General features: G+C 44.0%; 1 long non-coding RNA gene across 1 annotated transcript in view; it reads left to right on the top strand.

The window, feature by feature from the left end:
* Window positions 1-4,841: 4,841 nt before the first annotated feature.
* Window positions 4,842-25,131, top strand: part of LOC141572771 (uncharacterized) — a 94,931-nt gene continuing 74,641 nt past the window's right edge. Inside the window, exon 1 of the long non-coding RNA XR_012498270.2 lies at window positions 4,842-5,034. This is a non-coding gene — a long non-coding RNA (uncharacterized LOC141572771). The remainder of the gene's footprint in view (window positions 5,035-25,131) is intronic.

Here is a 25,131-nt window from a genome sequence, read left to right as displayed (position 1 = left end):
TCAGTGTCACACTGTCATCACTGAGCCATGTGTGACAACATTTACAATTTCATTTTTATAGTTATAATAATATAGTTAACATTTATGAACCTACTACCAAACTGGTGATCTACAAGACTGACAGTAACTTACATTTATTGAGGTGTTTCTCCCCTTAAGTAAACTCAAGGTTACTAGAACTTTTGATCATGAATTCCAGCTAAATTTTATCAAATTGCCTGCATCAAATTTCTACTTGTTTTTTCTTTCTATTGAGATAATCAATGATGGCATTTGTATAATAAATGCTCTATGTTATTGCATCTTTTTATTTATATGATAAGTGTCTATTTACTGCATGTTAACCCATCCTAATATTAACCTGTCCTTGCATTCCTGGAGTAAACCCTACCTGGTCATGTGGGATCTGATACATACAGATGACAAAGTCCTGAATCAAATATGTTACCTAAAGCACGTACCTGGCCTTAGGCGAGGCCAGCTGTGGAATCTGCCTTTTATGTAAAGTGCTGTTCAAATATACCTGCATCTGAGAGAGGACCTATAAAGAGGGTGAGCAGGAAATCTCAGGTGGAAATATAGTCCCAGATGTGATATTTTCAAGTGGTGAAAGGCCGAATTATCTAATTATTTCTGTGGTTTGATCATTTTCCAACATAGAGAGGAACTGAGAGTTATTCAGCCGTAAATTAGGTGCTGTTTAGGTAAACTGGGTGGAGAAACACCTCTTTCATTGAGTCTTAACCTCTCGGACTATTTCCACTTGTATCTTCCATCGTACTTATGAAAACAACCTCATTTTTGTCTTTGCCTGTCCCCAGACTTCCTCACCTGGGGGGAAACACTACTGATGAGGATGACATTTTCCGTTTGGAAGACTCTTGCACTGTGCAGCCTCTTTTGCCCAGGTCCCCCTCCCAACTTCTGTTATGGAGAAGGTTCCTCTAGAATATTACAAAATCTGTGCTGCAGAGCACCCGTCCGTACTTACAGTTCTTATGTGTTAACGTATCTGTTACGTATCTCTTGTGTATGCAAAGGGCACACAGAGGCCAGCGGAGCCACACCTGGTCACACCATCTGGCTTAGAAGCAGAGTCGACACCGCTTTTACCCAATGCTGTGCACGTGCGCCTCCCCTGACGTGTCTGTTTGTTGGTGGTGCTGCTGATGCCCGTTCTGTTCCCTCTGCCTTTGTAGCCCACACGGTGGGTGCTGTTTGGGGCCTGATCACCCATGGAAACCGGTCCCCACGGTCTCTCGATGCGTTTTTCTGAAATGCTGTGACTTGTGGCCACGGTGCTGGCCAAGCACGTCTGCCTTCCACAGGCATCACCTTAAGTGGAATCCATGTTTCCTACTGAGTATCTTTTATTTGTGTTTACTTATGTCAGCCAAATCCTGACCTTTTGCACTTGCACTTGAAATGAAGATTTCTTTACCATAAAGTAACCATAATTTATAGGAAATTGGTCAGAAAATGCAAAGAAAAAATTAATTGGAAGACATTTTAATGAATCATTCAATTATTTTTCCTCTTTCAACTTTCCGGTTAAAACACATAATGTTTTTAATCTAAAAGTGTTATGTTATTTCACAGTAATTGGGTCTTCCCAGAGAGTATTTCTTAATTAAGTGCTACATTTAAAAATTATTTTATTAAGAAGTGGCAATAGTAATAGAAGAGCTGAATTTCCATGTCCCCAAAAGCACAATTAAATAGATCCTCAGGTGTGTGTATGTTTATCTCAATCTCATAAACACTATTTAAGAATATTAAGGAAAAATTATATGAACAAGAAAAACATAGCATTGACTGTAAGTTGAGCTTCTAGGTTCTGGAAGGCGCTGTTTGTGCCCATTTTGGAGGATGTATGTTCTGAGTGAAAGCCGGGCATTTTCAGAGGATTTGCTCGGAAACTGACATATGCAAATAAAATATATGTCAAGGTATAGAAAAATTCAACAGCAAGATCAATAAGCTTGATTATATATGTATATGTGCCTTACAAATGTATCTTTATATCCAACAAATACAGAATTCAGGCACACAGAATATTTACAAACACTGCAACATGCTAGCCCCACCTCAAGTGCGCCAGTAATTCTCAAAAGATTAATCATGCAGGCTAGTTCCCTCACCAGGATGCAGTAAGACGAAAAATTAGTAACAAATGGCTACCTATGAAAACATTCTGTGACTAGAAACAGTTTTTAAAAAACAGTGGGTAACTGTCTAATTAAAGACCTCAGTAGGAAAATTCTAAAGTTTTAGGACTGAATTACAAGGAAAACATTGCATGTGAAATGTAGGAAGACAGCTAATTCAGCACTTGGCCAATTATAGGGCTGACACTGAGTACTGGCGTCCGTAACGCAAACCCAGGAAAACCTCACGGCCTCTGCCACAGGGCGCTGGTCCTCTGCACAGTGTTTTGGGTCCTGCTCGTGCTCGGCCAGTCCATAGGCTCAGCGGGCTCGAGCGGCCCTGCTGCAGGGCGGCTTGTCGTCTGGAGACGGCTCAGCGCAGGGCTGGAAATGCCGCTGGCGGGCTGTGCAGGGCGCCCCTTCTCGTGGCGCTGGTGGCAGCCCTGCCCCGCACGTGCCCCGGTGTCGGCGCCCGAGCCCGCGTCAGGCCACACCAGCTCCATCGGGCAGCCAGCCAGGCAGGCAGTTGCCGGGCCACCAGGCCACTGGACGTCTCGGCAGCTGTCCCTGCAGTTCCGCGGGGCGTCACGCTCTGCCAGCTGCTGTCTGAGCGTCTCACGTGCCGCGGGGCGTCAGGCAGCAGGTAAAAGGGGACACGAGGAGGAGCCCCTGCAGACGCAGCTGGAGGACGCGTGTTTGCGAACGAGGAACGCGGGGTGCACACCGCAGACCGCACCTGCCCGCGCCGCTGCGTGTAGCGTGACCCGAGCAGGTCAGCGCGCGGGGGCGGGTAAGGACGGCGCGGCGGCCGCCTTGGTGTTTGTGCCCCGCGTTCACTGCCTCGTAAGCGGGTGGCCTTGGTGGTGTGATACAGGCCTCAACTGCTGCCTGTACTGCTCTGGCCGCTGCGCTGAACAAAGTAGAGGTTTAATGCTCACCCCCCACCGAGGTGAGTAGAGCAATACCATGAAGGTAAACAACAACAACAACAACAAAACTTTCCTTTGCTACACGCCCTTCCAAATATGGGGGACATTTCCTGATATCCGCCTCCTGGTGGTTTTGTAATCAGTATCCTGTCAGGAGAAGGTGTCATCATAAGACACGTGAGTTCTCTTCAGGGATGGAAGGTGTCATTTTGCACGCGAATGAGAAATGCTAACGGGGCAGGGACGCTGGCTGTGTCCGCAGCTTTCTGGACAAGCTAACGGCTCAGAAACACGCGTCCTTGACCCAGTCGGCGGGTGCCAGGCACGGGCCGTGTGGGCAGTCACGGGGTCCAGTGAGCGGGGTGTTGCCAGACCCCTAAACCGGGCACAGCCCAAGGGTAGGACCATGAGGAGCAGGACGGCCTGAGTGTTGCCAGGCTTCTCCTGGAAGGACTGTCCTTGCATCGCACTCAAGAGAGACAGAGCTTAGTGGGGCAGAGCCTGACTGTGGCTGTGAGGTGAGAGCAAGGGACACTGTCCCCATTCCTGGGAGCAGAATCAAGCCCCCGCCCCCGCCCTGGCAGACCCCTGACGGGAGACAGGCTTCAGTGCCTCCCACCCAGCGCTGTGATTACTGGAGGTGGCGCCCTGAGGGCTGAAATCGGAGATGTTTTCATGCCAAATGGAGTAATGGGCCAGTACGGCCACACACTTGTACTTCGTGTTGTTTCAAAAGGAGGTTTTCTGCATGAGCAGCTTCCCGGACATTTGGAAGCATCCTCGCTGCAGCTCCACGTGCTCCTTACTAGTCACTCAGGGCAGCTCGTGTCCAGGCTCTGTCATCCTTACCTTCCGACACTGCGGAAATGAACATGTCTGCGCCCGTCCCAGTGTCCCAGTGTGGTGCAGTCCAGGCTGGGTGGTGGCAGGATGGGGCAGCCAGACACTGGCAGTACAGCGAGCTCTGGGCCACTGGGCAAGGGGCAGTGATGAGCCCCGAGCACCTCGGTCTGACGACAGGTAGAGGAGCCGCGCCACTGGCCGGGCAGGGAGCAGTAGTGTGCAATCCAGGGGGTGTGTTAGTGGCAGCAGAGGGTTGTGACCACAGAGGGGTCCAGCACAGGGAGACTACAGAACGAGGCAGACTGTCTGAAACCCTGAACCCAGGCCAGGCCGTTCTCTAAGGCCAAGCAGGGTTAAGTCCCCAGTGATTTAACAGTGAGAATGCAACCTGAGAGTCACCAGTGTACCTTAGGACTAACCAACCCAACCTTCCAGTTTAGGGTTGGAAGGTACCAAAGCTAGGGGTAGTGGTGCAGGAGTTGCCTCAGCAAAGCGCTGTAGTTGAGAAGCCCTCAACTCCAAGCAGGAGCTGTATGAACACGCATTTCCTTATTGTACTGGGGACAGAGCTGTCTCCAGGTGTCACTTCTTCCCTCCCCTCTCCCTGCTTCCTATCCCCTTCCCTTCCCTTCCCTTCCCTTCCCTTCCCATCTATCTATCTATCTATCTATCTATCTATCTATCTATCTATCTATCTATCATCCATCCATCGTCTCCATCATCTCATCTGTAAAGTATTAACCATGTTTCACTGCTCCTGGAGTTCTGTACATTTTTTTGTTTTTTTGATTTTCAGCCCATTTTCAGTTTCTGAGAATCTTCTCTCTTCTTCTTAGCTTATATCTGAGCAGGTGTGTCTGTTTTGCCCTGTCACCCCTGCTTTCTAATCTGAGTCTCCTAATCTGTCATAGGCGGCGTGCAGACCCCCCAGCTCTGCTGACCTGTCTTCAGGAGACCCCTAGGAGTGGCTTGATGGCTCTTCACACATCCTGACACCTCCTATCTGGAAGGTGTGGCGATGACATTGTTATGCTCACAACTCTGCAGGAAAATTCCCTGAGATGCGAAAAGAAATCGCAGAAGGACTGTGCCCCAAACTTCCTGTGTGTTTACAGGTGAGTGTCTCGTGCTTCTAGTCATGTTTACACTTGACTTTCCAAAGATGTTCCTTTGGTTCAATAACAAATCGATGCCTTGATGTCATTGGAATTGGTGCAGGGGAAAGAGGCAGTTACTCCAACCTGGACATTTTTCCCAGAAATTTTCCTCAATGTGTTTATCATCTAGGCTGATACTGACTTTGTTATGTTGCTTATTTACCTACAGAAGTTTTGCGTGACTGATACTGAGTGTGTGATGCATGTTATTCTGAGGTTTGGGTAGCACAAAGTTCCCCAAAGACATGCTTTATGTTCCAGCCGAAAAGGAACAGACAGAAGAAGCCCAGCACTGGTGATAACAGTAGAAATATTAGCACAGAGTTGTGAGAAGTCAAGTGGTAAGCTGCATCGTGAGCAGCGCTCCATCTTTCCCATCGTTTCACTCGTTTCCTGTTCTTCCCAGCTTTCCCTCCTGTTGTCCATTTTGCTCTCAGTCATTTTCTCCGCTGTTATATTTTCATCTTTTTTATTTCCAATTTTCTCTTCTGTTATTTCTTTCAAATAATGCATTTCCTTTAAATGTACTTTGCCATTATTTATTCTTATCCCATTCTACCTCTTTTATATTATGTTTAGTGGCTTTTTATTATGTCTTTTCAAAAGTTGCATCGAGCATCAAATAAAACAAAACTCGGCAGCCATTCAGAGCTGAGCAGTGTCCTATGACCACTGCAAGCCTCGGGAGCTCTTTTGTGTCAATAGGCCGTGCAGCCTGACCGCCAAGTCAGGTGGGTGGCGTTTTGCTGGCTGAGGGAGGCAGAGGTCTGACAAGGGAGGGTCTGTGGCTTCCTCATCTGCAGGCGAAGCCCAGACGTGCCCGTGGGAGGGAGTGTCAGACCACGGGCAGTGGGCTAGTGAAATGGTTGGAAATTCCAGGAGGTTTTGTGAACACCCGTTTTTATCTGCAGCCAGAAATTGTGTAAGAGACGTGACTTCCTTTAACAAGTAATGTTCAGTTGTAGGTACATTTCAATCCCCAGCATGTTGCTCCCGCTTGTGCTTCCGTAACCTCCCGTGCGCTGCCGGTCAAACCTAAGATTTCTTTGGTGGATCAGAAAAGACCTTCAGTTGAAGGTCATGTTGAAGCCACTGAGTAAATTTGGATTGGAGAAAAGCTGGTGGGAGAGTGTGTCGCGTGACCAATGTGTGGCTCAGACAATGGCCTTCATGTCCTTGATAGAAAGGGGTGGCTCCTCTCTGTCCAAGTGACCATTCAAACAGTGTCAGGTGTGCTGCCTGTATGATGCATGGTCCACAAGCCCTCTCACCCACCTCGCCTCACCCTGGGTGCCACCGGCTTCCTGTCTTCCTGGCGCATGGCACTTTGTGCAAAGAATGCACAGGCTGCAGATGAGAGTGCTGGTTATAAGACTACCCCCCCAGAGTGACACTAAAAATGGGCATCAGGTGGTCCGGGACCCTCACAGGCTGGGGCCCTGAGTGGCAGTGTGACCCCGAGCCAGCTTTCCCTCCACAGGGGAGGGGCTGCCTCATCTTTAAAGTCAGGTCCAGGTGCAACAGGTGGAGTGGCCAAATTAGAGACAGTGGTTGCTACCTCATTTTTTAAATTTCTGAAATCCCTTTTAAAAGTTTATTAGTACAGGGCCACTTCCTGAATGGTGGCATTAGGGAGCCTGTGGATCCATGCCCAGGGGAACAACCATAATTGGTAAAAATTATAAAAAAACGAAATTAAAATCTCTGGAAATTGTCCTAAGCACATACAGCAAATAAACATCTATTTGAAGAAGTGAAAGAAAAGCCTACCAATTCTTGACAAGTAGAGTGTCTGTGACTCCTGAGTCAGGAGACACTCCTTCCTTGCCCACCCCTTCCGAGTGACTGTGGCCGAATGGAGGGGGCTCCAGGTTCCTCAGGGGCAGGGTCTCACCTGGAGGGCAGGCTTCCAGCGTTTCACAGTCCTCCAACTTCAGGGAGAAGAGAAACATTCTGAGGAAAATGTGCCAAGAGCTTGGGGCGCCTTTCCTCGTTCGCTCCCCAGGCACAGAGTGGAGGGTCTGCCCCAGGCATGGCAGGCTGGGGACGCTGAGGCTGTGATGGCCCTCAGCCAGCCTGTCACTAAGGGGCTTCCAGCCTGGAGAAGTGAAGTGTGGGGGACCAGACTCAGAGGACACCATCAAGAAAGGGAGAAGACAGTCACGGAATGGGAGAAAGTACTTGCAGACCACGTTTCTGTTATCAGGAAGATACAAGAATTCTTACAACTCAATCCAATTGAAAAATGGGCAAACAGTTCGAAGAGATGTGCCTTCAAAGAAGAGATACAAATGGCCAATGAGCACATGGAAAGAGTCTCGGAGTCATTAGCCGTTAGAGAAATGCAAATCAAAACCCTGTAACACTTCACACAGATAACAGCAATTGTTTTCAAGGACATGGCGAGATCAGAATGTAAAATGGTGTGGCCACTTTGGAAAACAGGCTGGCAATTCCTCAGATGTTTAAAAATAAAATCACCATATGACCCAGCAATTCCATTGCTAGATAGGTACCCAAGATAAATGAAAACAGACGTCTTTGCAAAAATTCGTACAGAAATGTCCTTAACAGCAGCATGCTTAATCCCAAATGTGGGAATGACGCAAAGGTCCATCACCTGATGGAAGGATTAATTGTGGTGAATGATGTAACGGAACATTGTCATCAAGAAAACAAAATAACGTTTTGGTACACGCGCTGCTACATTACGCATCGTGAAAGAGCGAACATGACACACCATTCTTACGGAATGCTCAGAAGAGGCAAATCTGGAGGGGCAGAGAGGAGTCTGTCTAGGGCCGAGGGAGCTGGGTTATGGATGGGTGAGGGGTCACTGCCAGTGGACACAGGGTTTCTTTTGTGGTGATGAAAATACTCTAAAATGTATTGTGGTGATGGCTGCACAACTTTGTGAATATACCAAAAACCATTGAATTGTGTACTTTCAGAAATGGTCAGTAGTATGGTGTGTGAATTATACCATAATAAAACTTTTATGAAATGTAAATTAATGCATTCACTAATGTGTTATAAGTATATATTTTTGCATTTTGCTTTTGACTGTGCACTTAGTTTACTATATTGTAACCATACAAAACTTTTTTAGTTCAAATTATTGATACTTTTCTTTATGGGTTTGTTTGTTGTGTCTTACTTGAAAAAGGAATTTCTTAAAGTTAGATTGGATTAAAATTTTCCTGTTTTAAAGTACTTGTACAGGTTTTTGTTTGTTTGTTTAAATGTTTGTTCTATCTGGTCTGGAATTATTTCTGAAAACAATCTTTTCTCCCTGACTGGCAATTAAAACCACCTTTATCATGTACTAACTGCTAACACTTATTTGGGACTATTCCTGAAAACTAATCACGAAACTATAGAAGCTTCTAAAAAGTACATATGTAGTTTTCTGGGATCAGTATTCGTAATGTTATCTAATTCTCAAAAGGTTTCATAAAATATTATAAGAATGTTCAACCAGACGGTGAACTCTCCTGTGGTTCTAAAAATATTATGACTCCATCCAGCTCCAGGATGACAGAGAGCAGAAAGGTCAGGACAAGAAAAGATTAGACTCTGTACTTTTTATTTAAACAAGGATATTTGGATAAAAATTTATTTCTAAATCTAGCATTTAAAATACATAAAACCTATGGAGCTTTCTTTCTTTCTTTTTTTTTTTTTTTAGGAAGTTTAAATCTACATCTTTATATATAAATGGGAAAAATAATAAATCTAGCCTGACCAAGATCCAAACAGAGGGGCCTTGATGGGGTTATGAATTATCATCCATTTCAGAAGGAAAAAAATGAACCCTGGAATCATTTTGTGCTTGAATGAACCATTAAGTGTGTTTAGTTTGGAAAAAACAGTGAATGCATGAGCTGAACTTGAGTCTTGTATGCACTTGAGTTAGAGCTCAGATATCCAGTTATTAAAGTCGTTTCTCTTTCAAATAAATAACTGAAGACTCTGAAGCCTCTGATCATGTGCAGCCGTGAAGTTTCAGGGGAAATAAGGAGCTTATCATCTTTCAGTCCCTCATATTTAAAAATAAGGACATCCTGGGGGTAATGACAGGGAACCTGCACCCTGAGCATGTCGGGCAGTGACCACCGAGGGTGAGCAGCGGGAAGATTCTGTTTAATCTCCTCGGTTGCTTTTCAAAGGTACAGAAAGTTCCAGTGAGGGAGCATCTGCTTCTTATTAGGAGTTTTTCTGAGTCAGAATTTCATGAGAGGAGATCTCCGGGGTCGTAGGTAACGCGGCGTTGGTGTCAGGATTGATTAGCTGTGCGTCTGTCCATGAACTACGTACATTTCCTGCCATGAGAGTGGAGTCATGTTCGAGAGCAATGGAGTTTGTCAGAAGGATTATGGTCCGTGGCACAATGGCTATAAAGAAGTAAACCGCGTTTTGAGAAAGTGGTGGGTGTCCCTTTCCGCGTTGTCACCCATTCACCTCCCAGCGTTGGCAGTGGCCTCCCTTTCCCTCTCACGCCAAACCTGGTTCTCCTAACTGGTCTTCAGAGAACCCTGTCATCAGCTTGCATGGTCACTTCTGTGTCTATTTAGAGGACAAGTGATGTCGTCTCCTTTTGTGAGAGTATCTTCAGCTACTTTCCGTGAGGACGTTTCCTCTTCTGGGTCTCCTCCCTCCCAGCCCCGCGCCTCCCGCTGACACAGGTTTTCACTACGGTGGCGCCCTCCGTGCTCCTCTCGTGCTCTCTTGGCTTCCGTCAGGAGAGCTCTCAGTGTTAAGGGTGAATTCCAAGCAGGATACAGTCATGAGCTATCACGAGCACCTGGGAGGCCGTGTTTCTGTCTCTTCCTGAAAGCCAAGGGGACGTTAACCCCTCGGCAGGGCCCTATGTCCCTGCGTGGTACTCGGGACACAAATGGGGAATAAAGTCCCGTCACACAGGTTCAGATAGAGTGAGTAACACAGCTTTATTTGGGAGCCAATGTCCCCCCAGAGGCCAGTGCGCTGGTCAGCACAGAAGGTTGAACAGAGTAGAATAGAATTTAATAACCAAGTCCCAGAGTCAGTCGACGTGGAGAAGGTCCCTGGTCCGGGAGAGGTGACTGGGCCCACGACGGGACTTAGGCCAGCTGGTCTTACAAGGAAGAACTTGGGAGAGTCCCGGAGTATCGCGGCTTGCACCTCGCAGAGGACTGTCGTAGCGCCCAGACCGACATCCCGGAGGATTGTCATGGAGTGTCTCGCTCAGAGCCTCGCGGAGGGTCTTAGCCGAGCACCCACTCGGACCACTCACAGCATTGCTCTGGAGGTCTGCTTTTATCCTCTTTTCCTTGGACTTGTTTACTTCTTAGGTGATAACCAGAAGTGGCTTGCCAGGATTTGTTTACCTGTTAGGTGAACGTGTTTATCACTCAATTTTGTTATGCTGTTTCCCATAAACATAAACATGTTTACTTTCACTTTACTCTAATCAGTCTCACACATGTGCGGCCATAGTCCTGTCCCTACTAGTAAACAACTTATTTTGCAAACCTCAATCCCAAAACAACCTTGTTTATAAACAACTAGTAAACAAGCTTCAGTCCATTAACAACCTTGGTTATAGTATATTTTATATGCTGTATACATTAGCCCCCATCCATTCACTAAAACATTATATTAGGACACAGGATTTTATTGAATAAACAGGACTGAGACGAGGCACCTGGCTGGTGCCCTAGAGAGCTGGGAGCGGGGGTATCACTCGGGTCCAGGCGTCCGATTCGAAATGCAGGCCTGTCCACTACACAGAGCCCGGGAGGGAGGCCGCCTGTCCTGATGGCTGTGGAGAAGGGAGCCGTGAGTGAGGTCGCCCAGGACACTCTTAGGTAGAACAGAGGCTGCTTTGGGTGACAGAGTGTCTAAACAATGACCTGCCTTCAGTGGTGAACAGTCATATCCCTGTTTGGTTGTTCGTTCTGCTTCCCTATGGCATTTGCTGTGGTCCCGTTTCTCGAAATACTCTAGTGGCCTCCCGATACTTTTTCTTTCCCTCCCTCCCTCCCTCCCTCCCTCCCTCCCTCCCTCCCTCCCTCCCTCCCTCCCTCCCTCCCTCCCTCCCTCCCTTCCTTCCTTCCTTCCTTCCTTCCTTCCAAACTTAAGCTTGTTTAAACATTTAAGCTACTTGCAACAAGAAAACTTGCCTAAGTTATCTGTACTTGGAGTTAGCACAACACATGCTTCTGTGTTCTCACTGGTACAATCCATGTCCTTCGGACGGGACTGCTCGTAAATGTAACCTGTCACCCATCTATGAGGCCACGTCACACGTCTCCTTCTGCACCTGCAGTTACGTGACCTAAAGATCCCTTTCCCCAGTACTCCCCTTCCCGCTTTTTTATTAAAATGCCTTTCTCAGTGGAGTCCTCCCTGAACTCCTGTCCTAAAATTTCAGCCTCAACCCTTCGTATCCCTTCCATCTTCCTCTCTGTGGCGCTTTGGCTAACATACAGCATGTTCACTTCTTCATTTTGCGTGTCACCTGTCTCCCTCCGGGACTGTGGGCTCCCGAGGGCAGGGTGGCACTCTTCTGTATCACCAGAGGTCCTGGGTCCTGGCGGGGCTCGGGCGGTGTCACCTGCTCCACACAGGAGCTCAAGTGGAGAAAACGTGCTTCTAGAACAGGATGGAAGAAGCTGAATTCTTCACCAACAGCATAATAAGATGCCAACTTGGGTAGGAAGAGCACGCACTTAACGTGAAGTTAATCAAATCAAAGCCTGCCCTCCGTGGCAGCTGTCACGCGCTTTCCTGAAAGGATGCCCTCCAGTCGTCATTTCCACTCAACACCTGACATGGCGTCTGGTTTTGTGAGGACACAAATGCTTCTGTCACGTTTATTGCTGCCACGGTTCCCAGGCCCTTCCCCTTCCTGTGTCACAAAGCTTCTTGCTGATCAGTATGTTCAGAAGTGCCGTGTGGATGTGAGTTTGGGATAAGAACATGTAAGAGAAAAGAAAATGAGGACCTAAAACTTTAAACGTATGCAGTACCTGTGAATTAAAATGTAGAACAGGAAGAGAGATTTGCATGTCTAAAACAACTTACCAAAGGAAGAGTATGGAAAATGCTTTCTAGACTTTTTAACGTATTCATGGCCCCGAGAAACGATTCACAATGAGAATCCGTACAGCTGTAGAAAACAAGACGACAGCTTTTCCTGTCTACTTGTTCATCATTGCAGTTAGATGTCACGAGACTGGAAATTTGGAGCTCAGTGTAGTAGCAAGATAAAGATGACAAATGCTTTATAAGCCTGTTACATGAATAAATGGTTTTCCCTGCAAGAAATGCCCTAGTGTTCGAAAAGAAAGAGAATGGGAAAGGGAAGGGAGGGGAGGCAGGCGTGGCTTGCTAAAAGCCAGCTTTTGTTTAATTAGCAGTCAGGGTGGACCAACAGGTGTGAGGACCCGAGCGTGTGCAGCTCCATCAGTAAACATCTGAGTGGGGCAGCCTTGACAGGCATGGTGAGAGGCGCTGTCGTTGTACCCAGTGTCCCAGGCATGTGTCAGGATCCAAGCTGAGTCCTGCTGTGGAGAAGCTTATGCAGTAGGTGTCATAGCGCCCCGAATTCACACAAACACTAAGTGATAACTAGCTTGTGAGATGTCACAAAGCAGTGTAGGATTTTACAAAAACAGATGTGTAAGTGCTCTGTGTTCAAAGGACCGCGAAGATTCATGAAAGACAAATGATGGCGCGAGTTGTAGCCCTGGTCCTCTGAGGATGTTTCCGGGCAAACCGTGGGTCCGGGCCCAGCTCTCTCTCCTCCCCGTAAGTCACCTGCTTAGTTTAGGGTCACACCCTCTTACACGCTGCCCCAGGGCCTGCCCAGGGATGCACAGCCCCTTAGGAGCTCCGGCCCCCATTTCTGTTTAAAGTAAGAGGTAGGGAACACCTATTTTTTCGTTTCTGCACCTTCTTTCTTTCATCAGTTCCTCCTGTAATCATCTTTCAGAACTTCCCGGCAAAATATGCTCCTAGGAATGAAGACTTCATGTTCTTAACTGTTCTGGAAGAACTGGCCGGTTATGTAATCTTGTTACAGGAGTTTTGGGAAAGAGAAGGCAGCTTAATCAGCGTCATGTGCTCACGCGTCGTGTTTGACCTCAGCTACATTTTTAGAAAAATAAATATACAATTGCGGCCATGAAATATTTGAGTTAATATTAATGTAATTCAAAATTTCCTACCATTTCTAACATACTTATTGATCATTCGATATACTATAGGTAAAATTTATTAACAATACATTTATTTTTGCATGTTTAGAGTGTTACATATACTTGTATAAAACAATTCATTTCTATTTTTAAAATATATTAAAAAAAGAGTAACACCTAATCACTATTTTTATTGGCTTTGGTTCATACGAAAGCACATTCACTGCAAAAGTCCCGTAACTGCCATCACCTTCTTTTTCGTTCTTTTTTTTCTTCTTTTCACCCTCCTCCACTTCCTCCTTTTTTTTTCCCTTGCTCCTTCACCATCTCATTTTCATAACAGGTGCGATAATATGGGGTCCACTCCCAACAATAAAAAGGGCTTTTGTTTATTGAAAAAAGTCAACTGATTTTTTTTCTAAAGACCAAGTATTCACCCCAACCAGTTTTGGCCTGCTTCCACTAAAGGGGTGACAGAGCCGGGGTCATGGTGATTGTTTCATGATTTATTTTCTCTGTGCTTGTCTGCTGTGTCCGCCTCTGTCAGCACAGAATCGCCGAGTGCGTGGTGTGTCTGCAGGACAGTTTAGTGGGCGTCCATCATCTCAGACAGACAATAAAAAGAGAAAGCAAAACCAGAAAGATCCCTTGTGATGAGAAGGCAGGATTTACTCGCCTAACGTCGGCATGTCATACAGCAGCCTCAGTGTAGTCGGTGTAGTCGTCATGCCGTGCGTCACACCTGTATCTCTATTGACCTCGTAACCGCAACTTTGTACCTCTAACCACAAATCTTTTTTTCTGTGAGTTGGGGTTTTTGTTCTTGTGTGTGTGTGTGTGTGTGTGTGTGTGCTTTAGATTCCACATATAAATGAGATCATATAGTATTGTCTTTGACTTATTTCACTCAGCACAATACCTTCTAGGTCCATCCGTGTTGCCACAAATAGCAGGATTTCCTCATTTTTAATGGCTGAAAAATATTCCCTCGTATGTATGGACCACAACTTCCGTATCCATTCACCCATCCACGGACACCTAGATTGTTTCCACGTCTTGGCTCTTGTGAACAATGCTGCACTCAACATTGGGTGCACGGATCTTTTCAAGTCTGTGTTTTCATTTCCTTTGGATATATTCCCAGAAAGGGACTGCTGGATCATAAGGTGGTTCTATTTTTAATTTTTGAGGAACCTCCATATTGTTTTCCACAGTGGCTGTACTGATTTTCATTCTCATCAGCAGTGCACGAGTTTCCCTTTTCTCCCTATCCATGCCAACATTTGCTGTCTCCTGTCTGTTTGGTGATGACCATTCTAACAGGTGGGAGGTGATACCTCATTGTGGTTTTGATTTCCATTTCCCTGATGGTTAGTGATGTTGAGCATTTTTTCATGTACTTGTACTTTCAGATATCTTATTTGGAAACATGTCTGTTCGGGTCTTTCACCTACTTTTTAATGGGGTTATTTGTTTTTTTGCTATTAAGTTCTGTATGTATTTTGGATATTGACCCCCATCAGAAGATGGTTTGCAAATATTTTTTCCATTTCATAGGTTGTCTTTTCACTTTGTTGATGGTTTCCTTTGCTGAGCAGAAGCTTTTCAGTCTGATGTAGCCCCACTTGTTTATTTTTGATTTTGTTGCTTGTGCTTTAGTTGTCATTTCTAAAAAAATCATTACCAAGACCCACGTGTTTTCTTCTAGGAGTTCCATGGTTTCAGGTCTTATATTTAAGTCTTTAGTCCATTTTGAGCTAGTGTTTGTGCGTGGCATAAGGTAAGCGCCCAGTTTCATTCTTTTACATGTGAATATGCAACTTTTTATGGATACTTTTCATCATGTTCTTTGACAGATTAGCCTCCTTCAAATGACCTCTAATTTTATGGTTCAGTCTCTCCCTTCTGTCTTCAGATCCCATCAAGTCCTATGGTTTTACCCTTTTAAAAAAAATCTAGGGTACACATTTTGTATAAAGTTGCCCGTTTATTAAACCTTAGTCATCACATGGTATTTTACTAAAGATTGAGTGTAAACTTGTCACTTTGGCCAAGACAAAATGGCACCGCGATAATTAATAAACCAGGAACACCACCACCTGGCTATTAATCACAGACTATATACTACTTTCAAGTAGGTCTTTAAAAGATAAAGTTAGAACCTAAAATATTTTCAGAAACATTAAATTTTATGTAGGTATTTCCTGTAAATTATAACTCCATAGCTTTGATTATTTTGGCATTCTTTCTTTAAAATGTATAGAATCATTTCTATTTTAAACTTTTTAATATGATTACTCTGTCTAGATAAATTGTATTAAGTACTATTTTTAGACATTGCCTGAACAGATTTATATTAGGGAGGCATTCTGTCAGGTTTATAATTATTTATTATTATAAATAATTTTATCCACTGCTTGGAAATTGTATGGGTAATCTGCCCCAAGACAGGCAGTCACTTAACAAAATGATGATGTAGTTACTCAAACAAATGACTGTTTGACAGCATAATTCTTTTACGTCAGACAGAAATGTGCCTCATCTTTTTGTGTAAGAGAAGCAATATTTATTTCTAGAAGTGCATTCTAATTGCATTATTTTTTAAAAATTACATAATCACACTTTTCACATTGAATGAAATCTGGTGGCCATCCAGCACCCCCCTGTTGCATACGGCAGGACAGAATGTAATCACCTTAAGAATTCTGTTCTTTTACCAGGTCTGTCTCTTTTTAAGTCAATTATTTATTTCACATCCATCTTTCTTAAAAGACCTTCAGGAGATTTTCATGACTCAATGTTGGTTACCAATAGGCTACTGTCCATGATGTATTTGACTAATTTTATGCAATAAGCAGATTCCTCAAAATCATTTGTAAATTGACTCACTTGAAAAATGTAAGGTGAGGTTTAATATTTATATGATGTCTATTTTTAATTAAATTATTCACAAATTACCTTACTTGAAAGATGATTTTTCACATCTGTATTTCCTGAATTTGGACAGATGTATTATTCTGTACTGTGTGGCTGTCAAGCAAATTTTAACTCTGATTACATTCCTAATTACCCCACTATGAACATTTGGTAGAAGTAAAACCTAAGCTTTTTTTTGAAGCCACTGAGCTTTGGGAAACTGGTAGTTCCCACAGTTGGTTTAGTCTTTCCCAGCCATGTCCATAGGCGTGCTTGGAGGATTCAATCATGGGCCCTTTTGTTCAAGTTTTTAATTTCTCTCAATTAGAAACACTGGGACTTGTTTCTAACCAGAGAATCTGTCAAAGGTGACAGGATGTGTATGGGTATGTTATGTCAGATTGTAATGCACGTCTTGCTAGGAGCCTTCATTCTCTGCTGGCTCTGAGGGAACAGGGTGCCGTGTTTTCAGGTGCCATGTGGCCAGGACCCACAGTGACGAGCTGAGAACAGCTGTAGGCTGACAGCCAGCAAGAAACCGAGGCACTCAGTCTGGTGCCTGTAAGACACTGAAGGCTGCCAGTAGCTTCCTGAGTTTGGCAGCGGACCCTCCCCAGGTGAGCCCTGCCTGACACTTTGCGGTCTTGTAGAGGACCTGGCTGCACCCCACCTGGGTTGGCGGCCCACAGATACTCTGGTAACAGAGCCTGCAGCACCAGCTGCAGAGTCACGGGGACATTGGTACGCAGATGCATATAACCGACACAGTTGGGGGTTTGGTTCTGTGATGTTCTTCTGCTTCAACAAGGACAGATTTCACTGATTTTGCTGCAGCAACTGGAAAGAAAAATATATTTAGTGGGAACGATTCTGAGATAAAATGTGGTGAAGGCTCCATGCAAGTTCAGCAGCTTTGTGAGCCTATGTGTTTACTATCATAGATGATAGAAGGTTGGGCGTTTTGATCTTTTGAATAATTAAGACATACTCATTGAAGAATACTTTGGGCCATTTCGTGATTTCTGTCCAGGTTAATTGTAGGGCTACGAGTACTTTACAAAAATGCTCTTTTCTGTACGTACATATATTATACTTCAATAAAATGTGGAAAAGTATAGCTATATTGGCCTAAAGTTCAATCAAATAAGCTGTATATTTGTTTCTTTTAACTAAGATGTAGAGTGAATATAAAATAAATAGAACCAATAAGGTAATTTTTAACATTACAATTAGTAATTTTCCTCAAAGATTTATAAAGGCTGGCATCTTTGAGAAGCAACATCAGAAAGGAGTAAGTCAGAATTAAAGAGAAAAGATGATAGATGATAGACAGAGAAATTGTGCTAAAGCAGTGTATGTCTTTCCCTCATTTTTTCTCTGACAGTAGAGTTTGGAGTGTTGATTTTACAGGTTTCTAATTAACTGTATGTCCAAGTTCGTACCTTTGTTCAAATCTAGTCTCCTGATTTCTGTGTTGTCGTTTTAATCCAACGAAGGTGACTTAGATGCTCTCATCATTATTCTCTACACACTTGTGCATATGAACAGTCTTCCTGGCGGATTCTATTGTACTTAATTGCCTTCTGTTCACCTTGCTTTCTGCATGAGGATTGTTGCGAGAGAGCCACTTGTTATCACAGAAATTGGACCACGGGTCCACGTTTAGCAAAAGCTTGTTGCTCTGCTCAGTCGGATGCCTGGCCCCGCACATCTTCCCCCAGTTCCAGCGGAAGACTGATGCACAGTGCATCACTGTGGATGCTCGAACAAATGCCCAGGAACCTCCCTCCATAAATCATTGCTCTCATGTCTTCATCTCCAAATATGGGAGGTATGTTATCACTCTCAGCTGAACTGAAGAACAGCCACTGTGTCATCGCTGGGTGACAGTAATTGATGACACTGTTGGCAGGTTTGGGGCAGGTAAAAGGCTATGTAATTTCTAAGCCTGTGACTTCACAGCTTAGGGAACAGGGGAATGGCGCATGTCCACCAGATGGGTGAGCTCTGTATTGGAGCCGGAGAGGGAGCTGGCGGCGGCCCCAGGACGTCATGGAGGGTGTGCTCTGCATACTTCTCCTCCCGCCTTTGTTCACAGAAACGTTCTAACGTTTCTTCCCCCGGCCCCACCTCTCATCCCTGCCATATAAAGAGTGATTAAAAATCACCACTCATCTGTCCTTTAGGACACAATTTACGTTTTTACTTCTTCATACACTTTCTTGGATTTCATTGTCTTTCCTTGATTAATTTTTAAACTATCCATCTCAAACACGAAACTTGGAATTTAATAATTTCTGCTCATATACTCATCTCATCCTTTTCAAGTGGTTTAATCTCAAGATAATTTACATTTTCAAATGGATGAACTTTGTACTGAACCATTTATACTTACTTAAACATTTATAGGGTGCTAAGTGTGCGCCGGGCCAGCCTTCCACACCCTCCCTCCTCCTCCCTCCTCCCTCCCTCTTCCTTCCCTCCCCCCTCACTCCCTCCCTTTTTTCTTTTCTATTCAGATTTACTGAACGTGTACTTAACATGTGAATCACAATGGGTGATATACACAGAAAAATAGATATGTTGGTGTTCCTCTCTAAGGATTCTAGTGTAAGGGACCATATCAGATTCCATCTTCACAAGCAGCCCTAAGACGCCTTGGAAGAAATTGAAGGGAACCATGCAGCTAATATGGGCTTTCAACCCTGTGTCAAAGGTGCTTTGTTTGTGTGTTTTCCAGGCAGAGGTGGAACTCTGAGAACTTAGGGAACTAGTAAATCAGGGAGGACGTCCCAGTGCATAAGCCCAGTGTTGGGGTGGACAGAACAGCGTGAAAATGGTCTACATTTCTTAGTGGGGAAGACTTGAAAGCTGAAAGAGCACACCAGGCTCTGGCATAGGAGGTGTCGCTGTGTCTCTCAGAGCATGCTGGGCCCAGCAGGGAGATCTAAGAACGTTCCAGCGGAAAGCATATTACGTTCCTTCCGAGTGACCTTGGCAATCTGTGTTTCCAGAGAGATGCAACACATAGAAACTTTCCATTTTAAACAAGCCTCATGTAAATGTTTCCAGGCAGCAAAAGAAAGGTGTATATTGATTTCAGGCGGGAAAGTGAGTGAGTCATTCTCCAGCATCACGTAGCTTGAATGTGATGACACAGGCATTACTCACTGTACTGCTTCAGAAGAAGAATTATGCTGCAGAACATAGAAGATGCTGTGTGTTTAGGACATTTCTAGGAGTTTAGTTCTATTTGAATCTATTTTAATGCTGTTCCACCTCAGAACAAAGTACTTACAAGGGATTCTTTACTGCACTGTGGTCATAAGCACATGAAATTTTGCATTAACACAACAGAAGTTAACAGTAGTTGAAGTGTGGATGTGAATATTATGTACTGACTTTAAAGGGAGGGTGGAAATAAGGGCTTATCGAAAAATCATGTTGGCCACCATACTGGAAGCACTGAGAATAAAGACAAGCGAAGAAAAGCAGAGACATGACTTGGACAGAGGAATAGTAAAAGTTTCTGGAATAATGACGGAACACCTGGATCCAGCCATGCCTGAGGCGAGGTCCTCTCTTCCTCTCCTCTTATGTGGGTGAATACTTTCTGCACAAGCTAATTTATGTCAGCTTTGTCATTTGCAGCGAGAGCAGTACTGCCTCATACAGACTCAGCACAAGTGGTCAGTGCACCTCTGCGTAGATCCCAGAGCTGGGTGTTTAGGAAGATGCAGGGTTGTACGTTATCCTCAAGTTCAGGAATGAGAACATGTGTGTGTAACAGGATAGCTCACTTCATGTGTCATGATGCCTTTCCAATGAGTTACATAAACAACATGTGTTGAAGTGATTTCAGAAGAAGAAGCCATGTCTGTAGCTGGAGCTAAGATAAAAGCTGAGCGACCAGCTGAGTGTCCTCTACAACGGTTGGAATAATTCAAATGAATAGAGGAAAACACTTAAAAAGTGCGTGGTTTTGATGGATCTTAACTAGTCACATCTTATATGAAGGTTTGTTTCAAAAATCGTTAGAAAAGGAACAAAACCACCTCTAAGGAAAGTTACTCTTTTTAAAAGATTACTATTTTTTCAAAGTTGGTATAGTATACGAGATGTAATCACAAAATGTGCATATTTAAATTTAAAGAATTTATTACAGTAAAAGACACATTGCCATTAATCCCCCTCAAAATACTCCGCCTCATTTTGAACACACTTATCCCATCATTCTTGCCACTTTCTGAAGCAGTTCTGGAAGTCCTCTTTTGTGAGTGTCTTTAGTTGTGCTGTCGTTACTGTTTTGATGTCCTGAATCGATTCAAAACATTTTCCTTTCATGGTCATTTTGACTTTGGGGAAGAGCCAGAAGTCGCGCGACGTCAGATCCGGTGAAAAAGGTGGATGAGGACACACGGTAATGTTTTGATTTGACAGAAATTTCCATATACCAGAAACAATATGTGATACGGAGCGTTGTCATGATGGAGGATGATGTAAAGACACTCACGAAAGAGGACTTCCAGAGCTGCTTCAGAAAGTGGGAAGAATGAGGGGGTGAGTGTGTTTGAAGTGAGGGGGAGAATTTTGAGGGGGATTAATGGCAATGTGTCTTTGACTGTAATACATTTTTAAAATTGAAACATTTACCATATTCTTTGATCACACGTAGTATGATTCAGAGTTGTTAGTACTGTGTTTCTTTTACTGTAGGTCTTTCATTATGGTCTGAGGTGGGGCTGTGGGTCTGCATTTATCAGGGCTGCCTTTTGGGACACTCCAGCTGGGGACCCATAAATCCAAGGGCGTCTTCTGTAGACTTTGATGTGTGAGGGATCCCAGCGTGACGAGTGTGGAGATAGCGAATATTTGGATAAATTGAGTATATGGTATTATGTGTGCTTGATGGAGATAGCTTCAAGAATCTGTATGGCCTACGATGTAGACACAAATTGCGATTGATGTCACCATGCTTATGTTTAAGTACAAGTATCTTTAGAATGCTTTCACTTATTCATCCTTCAAAAATATTTCCTAAGCAAATGCTGTGTCCCAGGAACTTCATTAACTGGAGAGAGACTGCGGTAGGCAGCAGAGATGCGTTACTCTGTCCACAGACATTAGGTTCCCATGAAGACACGCCAAGCAGACACTGGCGTTGCGATCGGGAAGAATTCAGCTGAGGGGGCTGTCAGTCCAGTGGGAGCTCAGAGAAAGGCCATTTAAATGGAAATCAAATTAATTCATAGGCCAAAGGGTTTTAAATAGCCGATAGGTATCTTGGGTAAAGAGCATTTGGGGCTTACGTTTTTTATACTCTGTGAGTGGGGAAAAGGCAGCAGAAGTCAACCAAAGAACTAAAAGATTGAGGTTCTCAGAAGTCTGGTCCTCGCGACTTCTCACCAGCCACTTACTATGGTGGATGCACTAATTCTGCTAACTTGCTACTGTTCTTACTGTTTCTGCTGTTCTCTGTGGCCTCTGGCCATGACTAGAGGTAATGAACTGTTTTGCTCGTGGCGGACGGCCCTCATTGCTGTCACCTTTGGGACCAATGGCATGAATCCCAAAGATGCGGGTTCACCCAGCCGCCCACGCCTGTTAGTGAGCGACCCTTCTGGGGCGAGTGCGTCAGAACCAGTCTGGGCAGCGTCTGCATTCCATCCAGCTCTCTGCTCGGCTTCCACATCCGCCCACCATGCCATGCGTGGCCCAGCGTCTGCCCCTCCTGTGTCTTCAGCTGGGGGGCTGACCTCAGGTCGGCCCAGGAGTGCTGGTGCTCTGAAGGGGCTGAGCTGAGTATTCAGGGCCTGTGCTCTGTCTTGCCCTGAAGTGTGCAGGCGTGTTCCTTAAGCCTCTGCTACTGCGGTTCCTGGCTCCGTGCCCCCGGGGCCCCTGAGCAGGTCTGTGCAGAAGACGACCAGCAGGCAGTTTGCAAGGAAGAAGAACTCATCGCTGAGGACCACAGCCTGAGATGAGTGGGGACGTGCAGACCAGCCTGACTGAGAAAGCAAAAGGGAGAACTGGGAATGGGAAGCGTACTCAGGGATTTTTAATGGACCCCAAGGGAAACTCCAAGAATAAAAGTCATGCATCCTTGGCTGAGTGTGCTCAGAAAGAAAAAAATATAAGAGAGACTTAAATTGTGCTGAAAACGTGATATTATGCAACCAGGTGCATGAGCTCCCAGATGAAGAATGAACAAAAAAGACAGGAAGTGCTGACTTGTCCTATTTAATCAATTTCAAGTTTCAAATTAATTTGGCCTGAGATTTCTAATCAGAAAATAAAATTATAATTCTTACTATGCTTCAAATAATTGAAAAAATATAGCGATTGATATAATAAATAGAGCCAGCTATATATAAAACCTTTGAATGTAGTACATCTAAATAGAAATACCAGTTTATAACCAAATTCACCATAATAAATTCAATGAGAAAATCATTGGCAAAATTAGGCTATCATCCTGTAACATTACACAGGGCAACCTCAGATTGGATATGCTGAGTCAGTGAAGCTCTGCCAAGGACTCGGGTTCTGGAAGCATCCAGGTTCCCCAGCAGTGGTGAGTCCTGTGCCTTCCTTGCCCATGGTCCAGGAAGCCCACGTGGATTGCCAGAATTGATTGCCATCTGTGGAAAACGAGGACTCACATCTCCTAAGACCCTCCCCACCGCAAACGCTGGTGGACCCCCGTGTAAGCACTTCCATGATGGCCATTCCTGATTAGACTATGACAGTTGGTTGGTCCAATTTTGCACCATTATATAATTTTGGACGAATAAAGACTGAACGTTACCATACACATACATGGCGTCTCCACTGTTGCGTCTTCCTCTATCCCCTCCCACCCCCACTGAGTAATTACCAGAGTTCCGATGTTTGAGTTTATTGCTTTCTGACTATTAACATTGTCTCATCACATGTGTATCCATCTCCTACCAATATATTGTTTAGTTTTATTTGTGTTTTAGCTTCGTAGAAATGGTATCGTACTATGCACTACCTTTTCTGACTTGCATTTTTCTATTCAAAAGTATGTTTCTGAGGTCATCCATTTTATTGCATGGGGCTCTCGTTGATTCTTTCCGTTGCTCTGTGGTACTCAGCTCTGTGAATATCACGACTTATCATCCATTCTCCTATCCTTAGACTCCAGTGCTGCTTTCGGTATTTTTCTGTAACGGGCAGTGACACCACGGCTTCTGTGTCTGTGTTTGTCCTTTGATACACATTGGCCAGACTTTCCTGAGGAGTCGAATGGGTGGGTTACAGGGTATGTGAAACCTATTACAAGATAATGTCCAACTGTTTCCCAGAATGGCTGTGTCATTTTATTCCCCCCACCTCAGGGTTTGGGAGTTCCTGTTCATCTACAAACTCTCCCAGGCACAGGATTCTCAGAGTAATTTTGTTCTGGTCTAGTAACATAAATAATTTTGGTATGAATTTACATTTCCATTTTTACAACTTTGCAGTTGAATATATTTTCATATATTTATTAATCAATCATTTGGGCTTTTTTTTTTTTTTTTTTTCTTTTTTTTTCTGTGAAATGCCCATTCATGTCTTTTACTCATTCTTTTATTCGATATTTTGGTCTTTTTAAGAAACTCATTTGAGCATTTTCTTTATACTGGTTTATGAAACATTAGCCAGTTATATGTATTACAAATACAGTTTGTAGCTTGTAAATTTTTTGAGGGAGAAGAGAAGGATACCTTTTATTAAATAGAAGTTCTTAATTTTGATTTAAGCAAATTTATTAAAAATGTAATAGGTAGCTTTTTTTTGTGTTCTCTTGGAGAAAAATAATCCTTTATGTGGATTTTTTTTCAAAAGGATTTTTAAAAATGTTTCTAAAAAGTTTACAGTTTTGTCTTTTATGTTTTAGGCTTTAATCTATCTTGAATTAATTTTTGTATTTGTTGTAAGGTTGAGGTTTAATTTCTTGTTCCTTCTGGTTAACTGTTCTCGCAGAACAGATTATTGACTATTTCTCCCTTCCCCTGTGGGGTCATTTTTGTCACACATACTCTATCCATATATATGTGTGGACCTTTCCTGGGTGCTCTTGGTCTAGAAGGAGCTGGTCTGCTCCAGGCGGAGTTTCATTCACAGTCTGCATTTGAGCATAGCTATGTCTGTCTTCTGTCCAGGGTTTAACTTGTGGTGTTTTACCTCCATCCGTCTGTCTGTCTATGTCTTTATAGACATAAATCAAATAGAGAAAAAACAAACTCAGCCGCACTGTGTTTCCCCTGCTGTGCTGTTTGCTTCTGTGTCCTTTTGCACACGCCTCCATAAATGGCGAAAGTTTAGGAACTACATTTTCTCCTTATGAAAACGTGCTCCACTGACAGCTACAAAACTGAAGTCTGAATGAAGCTCGCGTGTCTGTCGCGGGGCAGTGCTGTGCAGGCCTCCCGCTCCTGGGGAGGAGGCGTTTAGACCTCGCTTGCAGTGTAGGCCAGGGCAGGTCTTTGTAGTGGGAGGGTCCCCGGCGCCTCAGGAGCTCTTCTTGGTTTGGTAGTTTTTATCTTCTAACATAGATATTTCCTTGGATATGGAGCTGGAATAAAAAGTGGGTTGTGAAGATTTAATTGGTTTTCAAAACATTGCTGTGGCTTAACTATTGACTAACACGGACCTCCCAGCTTAAATATTGAATAACAAGAACCTCTATTCTCTGGCAAAATTTTAAGTTTGTAGTTTTACCAAGGAATGTGGTCTGGCAAAGATTGTTTTATTTAAACAATTGCGTGTTATTTACCTTCTTAACCTCTTGGCGATGTCTCTTTGAAAACCATAGAAGAAAAGCAGTGTAAGTATCTAATGTAAATAAAACATTTATAAGCAAACGTTGGAACTAAATATTTGATTCAGGTGTGAATTGGTAGAAGAATGTATTATGTTTGGCATCCTTTGTTCTCTGAGAGCTCGTAACTTT

The sequence above is a fragment of the Rhinolophus sinicus genome, chromosome 15, assembly GCF_057876585.1.
Source record: "Rhinolophus sinicus isolate RSI-liver-muscle chromosome 15, RSI-T2T, whole genome shotgun sequence".
Classification (NCBI taxonomy): Eukaryota; Metazoa; Chordata; class Mammalia; order Chiroptera; family Rhinolophidae; genus Rhinolophus; species Rhinolophus sinicus.
Note: the sequence above shows the minus strand (reverse complement) of the source record. Positions and strands in the feature narration are given on the sequence as shown.